At 39.6% G+C, this 7,495-nt stretch overlaps 2 non-coding genes across 2 annotated transcripts; both read left to right on the plus strand.

Annotated features, from left to right (window-relative positions):
* The first annotated feature begins 3,356 nt into the window (after positions 1–3,356).
* LOC133849857 (small subunit ribosomal RNA) lies at positions 3,357–5,341 on the plus strand. The gene has a single exon (XR_009895482.1). It is a non-coding gene; the product is annotated as a small subunit ribosomal RNA (ribosomal RNA).
* A 567-nt stretch (positions 5,342–5,908) lies between these two features.
* Positions 5,909–6,086, plus strand: LOC133849856 (5.8S ribosomal RNA). Its single transcript, XR_009895481.1, has one exon. It is a non-coding gene; the product is annotated as a 5.8S ribosomal RNA (ribosomal RNA).
* Positions 6,087–7,495: the final 1,409 nt, after the last annotated feature.

Consider the following 7,495-nt stretch of genomic DNA (forward strand, 5'->3'; position numbering starts at 1 on the left):
TTCAGCCGCAGTTCCACTGCGCTGTGGTCGGAGAAAAGGTCCACGTTAGAAGAGCACGAGACTGGCTGGCACTATCAAATCCTTTGGAGAGGGCCATGTCCAGGTGTCGGGAATTTTGGTCGGATCTGTTGGCCAGTAGGTGGGCTCTCCTGTGGTGTGACATACGATGCTCCTCCGCTGGATGCACCTAAGTAGTGCCCTTCCTTTAGGGTTGCTGACTCGGCATCCCCACCATCGGTGCTTGACTGCGTTGAAATCGCCCCAATTAGAAATCTGTTACCCAGACTGCTCAGCAGCAGATCAAAATGCCTTCTGATACTCTGTGTCTGAGGGGATGGTAGACCGCGGCGACTTGTAAGGTCGCCTAGTGGGCTGGGCAGATTCGACTTTGGCACATTGTACCCAGTCTTCCTCTAAGGTACACAGCTCGTCGTACTTTATCCCCGCTTTAATAATAGTTGCCGCTCCGCCATTGAGCTCTGCCGCTGGCACGACCTTCAGCGTGCTTGACGTCATACCCGTGAAGTCGGAGGTATGATCTATTGGAGAAGTGAGTTTCGGAGATGAGGAGTATGTCTGTGTTTGTGTGTGTGGATAAAGTGTTCCACCTCTGGCCGGCTTTTAATCAGGCCGTTAGCGTTCCAGATCGTTATGTTTAATCCCGTTTGCATAATGATTTGCAAACGTCAACAAAGCATTTGGGTCATTTGACTCATGACCTTTTCCATCATGCGCTCAAACATGGAACTCCATTCTGGACCATTGCCGCGTCCAGTGAATTGCTTGGTGGGATTAAGTTGGCTTTGGGGTGTAGGATGTTATCTCAGTGCGGCAGCGTTTCTTGCTGTATTGGCGTAGCTAACAAAGAATCGATTCTGCTTGCGTTGGGGTCAATCTTGCTTTGGTGGGGCGGCTGGTAACGTGATGTTGCTACGCCTGGGGCAAGAACACTCTTCGCTCTCTCGTAAGCTGGACAGCCTTTGTATGAGGCCGCATGTGGGCCCTTGCAGTTAAGGCAGAAGGCCGGTTCACTGGCGTTCTTATTGCATTCAGCAGTGGAGTGCTCGTCTCCACACTTGACGCAACGATGGTCGAGGTGGCAGTATCTTTGGGTATGCCCGAAGGCCTGGCAGCGGTAGCATTGGCAACATCGTTGAATTTGATCGGCTCAGTTCAACCGTGACCATGGTGCTGTTGTCATCCGTTTCCCATCTGGTATACCTCCTTGTTGTTTTGGCCGGCTCCAGACTTACGAAGAAGAGGTTTAGAGAGCTTCTTTGTACCCCTTTTATTGGGATTGTGGACATCCCTGACCTTGTGCCCGTGGCGGCCGAGTCCCTCTTGATGTCTTCCAAATCGGTCGAGTGGTGGAGGCCTTTGATGACCACCCGGAAGGCGCGTTCATCTCGGGGTTGAAAGGTGTGGAATCTATTTTTACTATTGCTCAAGAAAGTCTTTAGTTTGGTAAAGGCATCCTTGTTGGGGGTCATGACTCGAATGAAGTTATTCTGGCTGGCTTTGTATGTGACCTCTACATCTTTGCCTAAGGCGCCAGAGATGGCTTTGATAGGTCCTGATGCTGGTTACATCCGGGATGAAGATTGGCGGTGGCTTGATCTCCTTGGGTGCTTTTTCCTCTTGGTCATTGTTTTTGGATGTCTTAGGAGCAGCTGGTGTCTCTTCGTAATCATCACTAGTGTTTGGTTCATCATCGTCCTCAGATAGGATCCCAGAATGTGTCGACAACTGTCTCTGCTTATTTCGACAAGAGTCGCTGCCTCGCAGACGATAAACTCGACAGACTAAATCCAAAGTTTGGGAGGCGGAGCTTTATTCCGTCGAAGCTCGGAGTAGCTGGAGTCACGCAGCAGATGTTTAGATCTTGTTGACCCTTCCATTCTAGGAAGCCCGTCTTGCCAGCTCATTTTTATCTGACGCTCATTCGATTCATTCAAGGAGTTCGAGATAGGCACCGAGCTTTCAAATGTATGAAGAGGTTCTTGTCTTTAGAAGTCTTTTGAAGGTTCAATGTTTCGCGATTTGGGTGGCGTTTGTGTCTTTTTGCTACTATATCGATGGTTCGTGACTTGGATAGCGTTGATGTTTTGCTATTGCATGTGTCTTTCAATGGTTCGTGTCTGCACCAGGCGGCCACAGCACCTTCTTTGCGACCCTGCTCAACACGCTCGATTGCACCGACACAGCGCACCAGGAGTTCATTTATATCGAAAGTTCGTGACCGGACCACCTTTGATGTGTTGCTATTTCAATGGTTCGTGTCTTACGTGAATTCGCGACTTTGCTAAACAGCTGACACCGAGCTTTTAGCGGCCATGTTCCCGTTCGCCGAACTTTTCCGCACCTGCACACGACTGGTGAAAAGTTCGAGCAGCTGTCCGCAAGCATTAACGCTTACGAATGCTGGTCAAAAGCCATCGATGGTCCACGCACGTGGTTATTTTTGCACTGAAAAACTCGATTTTCCACAATATTAAGAGTGTCACTATCACTGAAATATGCGCACTTTATTGCATTTATGCTCCCCACAGGGAACTCTACATTCCGTCTCTGTCGGTAGTGTTTTTATAGGTTTCTATGGTTCTCACACGGAGCACACACGGAGGCACGTCTGTTCACTTCGAAAGTTCGATGGCGACTATGACAAAACCTATACATGGTGAGCAGTGTGTGCCCATCACGTATATATATGTATTGGATGCATATATTTCAGTTTGCATAATAGGTAATAATTATGTTATTACTGATCTAGTCTCATCCGACGTTTATATGCCCTATATAGTAACTATTATCATATAAGCATATGACGATTTAAATGTCTTACAACAAAGGTGTTTTCGTAGCTAAAGAATTAATATTTTGTGAATAATTGAAAATCCTCTACCAATTTAAAGTTTATTTATTATTTATCGGAAGTTTTACTAATATAATATTGTCTACACGTAAATGCAAAATTAGATAAAATTATCAATTTGTCATCAAAATAAAATAATTTTTATTCAATTAATTGAATTTAAATTATAAATATGCATGTGTGATATAATATATTTAGTAAGTTGAAATAAAATGATATTTTTGAACGATTATATGCATATATATTTTATATATAAGTATATATATTTATATAAACAATTGTGAATTATAACTAGCGAACGTGAATGCTATCTAATTGTGGCCACATTCGTATAGTACATGTCAAGTATAACATATATATATATACAATTATTGAATATTATCGTTTGTTATTCAAAAATATTTGTGAGTTGTCATGTATTTTACATATTTGAAGATTTATGTAATTATATTTTAAATATTATTTACATAATGAAATGAACATTATTCTGGTTGATCCTGCCAGTAGTTATATGCTTGTCTCAAAGATTAAGCCATGCATGTCTAAGTACACACGAATTAATAGTGAAACCGCAAAAGGCTCATTATATCAGTTATGGTTCCTTAGATCGTTAACAGTTACTTGGATAACTGTGGTAATTCTAGAGCTAATACATGCAATTAAAACACGGACCTTCTGGAACGTGTGCTTTATTAGGCTAAAACCAAGCGATCGCAAGATCGTTACACTGGTTGAACTCTAGATAACATGCAGATCGTATGGTCTCGTACCGACGACAGATCTTTCAAATGTCTGCCCTATCAACTTTTGATGGTAGTATCTAGGACTACCATGGTTGCAACGGGTAACGGGGAATCAGGGTTCGATTCCGGAGAGGGAGCCTGAGAAACGGCTACCACATCTAAGGAAGGCAGCAGGCGCGTAAATTACCCACTCCCAGCTCGGGGAGGTAGTGACGAAAAATAACAATACAGGACTCATATCCGAGGCCCTGTAATTGAATGAGTACACTTTAAATCCTTTAACAAGGACCTATTGAGGGCAAGTCTGGTGCCAGCAGCCGCGGTAATTCCAGCTCCAATAGCGTATATTAAAGTTGTTGCGGTTAAAACGTTCGTAGTTGAACTTGTGCTTCATACGGGTAGTGCAACTTACAATTGTAGTTAGTACTATACCTTTATGTATGTAAGCGTATTACCGGTGGAGTTCTTATATATAATTAGGTACTTGTACTTTTTATATGTTCCTCCTATTTAAAACCTGCATTAGTGCTCTTCATCGAGTGTTATTGTGGGCCGGTACAATTACTTTGAACAAATTAGAGTGCTTAAAGCAGGCTTCAAATGCCTGAATATTCTGTGCATGGGATAATGAAATAAGACCTCTGTTCTGCTTTCATTGGTTTTCAGATCAAGAGGTAATGATTAATAGAAGCAGTTTGGGGCATTAGTATTACGACGCGAGAGGTGAAATTCTTGGACCGTCGTAAGACTAACTTAAGCGAAAGCATTTGCCAAAGATGTTTTCATTAATCAAGAACGAAAGTTAGAGGTTCGAAGGCGATCAGATACCGCCCTAGTTCTAACCATAAACGATGCCAGCTAGCAATTGGGTGTAGCTACTTTTATGGCTCTTCAGTCGCTTCCCGGGAAACCAAAGCTTTGGGCTCCGGGGAAGTATGGTTGCAAAGCTGAAACTTAAAGGAATTGACGGAAGGGCACCACCAGGAGTGGAGCCTGCGGCTTAATTTGACTCAACACGGGAAAACTTACCAGGTCCGAACATAAGTGTGTAAGACAGATTGATAGCTCTTTCTCGAATCTATGGGTGGTGGTGCATGGCCGTTCTTAGTTCGTGGAGTGATTTGTCTGGTTAATTCCGATAACGAACGAGACTCAAATATATTAAATAGATATCTTCAGGATTATGGTGTTGAAGCTTATATAGCCTTCATTCATGGTGGCAGTAAAATGTTTATTGTGTTTGAATGTGTTTATATAAGTGGAGCCGTACCTGTTGGTTTGTCCCATTATAAGGACACTAGCTTCTTAAATGGACAAATTGCGTCTAGCAATAATGAGATTGAGCAATAACAGGTCTGTGATGCCCTTAGATGTCCTGGCTGCACGCGCGCTACAATGAAAGTATCAACGTGTATTTCCTAGACCGAGAGGTCCGGGTAAACCGCTGAACCACTTTCATGCTTGGGATTGTGAACTGAAACTGTTCACATGAACTTGGAATTCCCAGTAAGTGTGAGTCATTAACTCGCATTGATTACGTCCCTGCCCTTTGTGCACACCGCCCGTCGCTACTACCGATTGAATTATTTAGTGAGGTCTCCGGACGTGATCACTGTGACGCCTTGTGTGTTGCGGTTGTTTCGCAAAAGTTGACCGAACTTGATTATTTAGAGGAAGTAAAAGTCGTAACAAGGTTTCCGTAGGTGAACCTGCGGAAGGATCATTATTGTTTTAATGCATCTAACCGTTAATAAATTAAATTTGTTTTTCTCTTTTAGGGAATTGCAATATTTAATAAATTAAGTAACTAATAAATATAAATATTTTATTCAATCATATGAGATACAATTATGCAACATATAATAATTTAAATTAGCTAAAAACCGTTTGTTATGTATTATTATTATTATATACTGTATTAAGAGTGTTTTATGTGTTTTGATAAAATAAAAACTGCGTGTATATGTACCATAATATACATGCGTTGCAAAATGTATTGTGCATATTCCAGTGCGCATACATTGGTTCGCAACACCTAAAGAAAAACAATGTTGTACCTGTTTGCAGGTTAACGCTTTACATATGTTGATCATAATAAATAAATTTAGCTAAAATATACTTGTCATATATCTTATTATTATCGATTATGTAAAACTAAGACATTTCGCAACATTTATTTAGGTATAAAAAAAAATTTTATTGAAGGAATTGATATATGCCAGTAAAATGGTGTATTTTTAATTTCTTTCAATAAAAATATTGTTGACGTAATGAAATAAAAAAAAAATTGTATCACTCTAAGCGGTGGATCACTCGGCTCATGGGTCGATGAAGAACGCAGCAAACTGTGCGTCATCGTGTGAACTGCAGGACACATGAACATCGACATTTTGAACGCATATCGCAGTCCATGCTGTTATGTACTTTAATTAATTTTTAGTGCTGCTTGGACTACATATGGTTGAGGGTTGTAAGACTATGCTAAATAAGTTGTTTAAAATTTTTCGGAATTTTAAGCACATTGTATATTATTGGATAATATAAGTGTGAATCTAAAAAGTTCTCGCTTAAGATATTCATAATATGAATTAATAAATGAAAATACTAAAACTCTGTTGCATGAGAAATTTGAAGAATTATATGTTCTTTATTCATTTCAAATAATACTGAGGAATGTCTAGCATAAAATATATTATTTTATAAACTAGAATTGCCTCTTATTAACGAATATGATATAAAGAATAATTTTGTGAATATTATGGACCTTCAAAAAAAAGATAGTATATTTCAAAATAGGCAGAGAATTGTCTATAAGTGTAATTAAACAACCTCAACTCATATGGGACTACCCCCTGAATTTAAGCATATTAATTAGGGAGGAAAAAGAAACTAACAAGGATTTTCTTAGTAGCGGCGAGCGAAAAGAAATCAGTTCAGCACTAAGTCACTTTGTCTATATGGCAAATGTGAGATGCAGTGTATGGAACGTCAATATTCTAGTATGAGAAATTAACGATTTAAGTCCTTCTTAAATGAGGCCATTTACCCATAGAGGGTGCCAGGCCCGTATAACGTTAATGATTATTAGATGATGTTTCCAAAGAGTCGTGTTGCTTGATAGTGCAGCACTAAGTGGGTGGTAAACTCCATCTAAAACTAAATATAACCATGAGACCGATAGTAAACAAGTACCGTGAGGGAAAGTTGAAAAGAACTCTGAATAGAGAGTTAAATAGTACGTGAAACTGCTTAGAGGTTAAGCCCGATGAACCTGAATATCCGTTATGGAAAATTCATCATTAGAATTGTAATATTTAATCAATATTATAACGATAGTGTGCATTTTTTCCATATAAGGACATTGTAATCTATTAGCATGTATGGAATTTATCAAACAATTTTGATAAGAGTTTATTTAAATTAGAGTGCTTGCATTTTAACATAAAATAAATTTCAAAAATTTGATAAAGTGCTGATAGATTATATGAGTACAGTGCGTTAATTTTTCGGAATTATATAATGGCATGATTATCATTGATTTTTATGTTTATTATAAGCACTTGTATGATTAACAATGCGAAAGATTCAGGATACCTTCGGGACCCGTCTTGAAACACGGACCAAGGAGTCTAACATATGTGCAAGTTATTGGGATATAAACCTAATAGCGTAATTAACTTGACTATTATTGGGATTAGTTTTTAACTATTTATAGTTAATTAACGCAATCCCGGGGCGTTCTATATAGTTATGTATAATAATATTTATATTATTTATGCCTCTAACTGGAACGTACCTTGAGCATATATGCTGTGACCCGAAAGATGGTGAACTATACTTGATCAGGTTGAAGTCAGGGGAAACCCTGATGGAAGACCGA

This window comes from Drosophila sulfurigaster, unplaced genomic scaffold (genome assembly GCF_023558435.1).
Source record: "Drosophila sulfurigaster albostrigata strain 15112-1811.04 unplaced genomic scaffold, ASM2355843v2 ctg114_pilon, whole genome shotgun sequence".
Taxonomy (NCBI): domain Eukaryota; kingdom Metazoa; phylum Arthropoda; class Insecta; order Diptera; family Drosophilidae; genus Drosophila; species Drosophila sulfurigaster.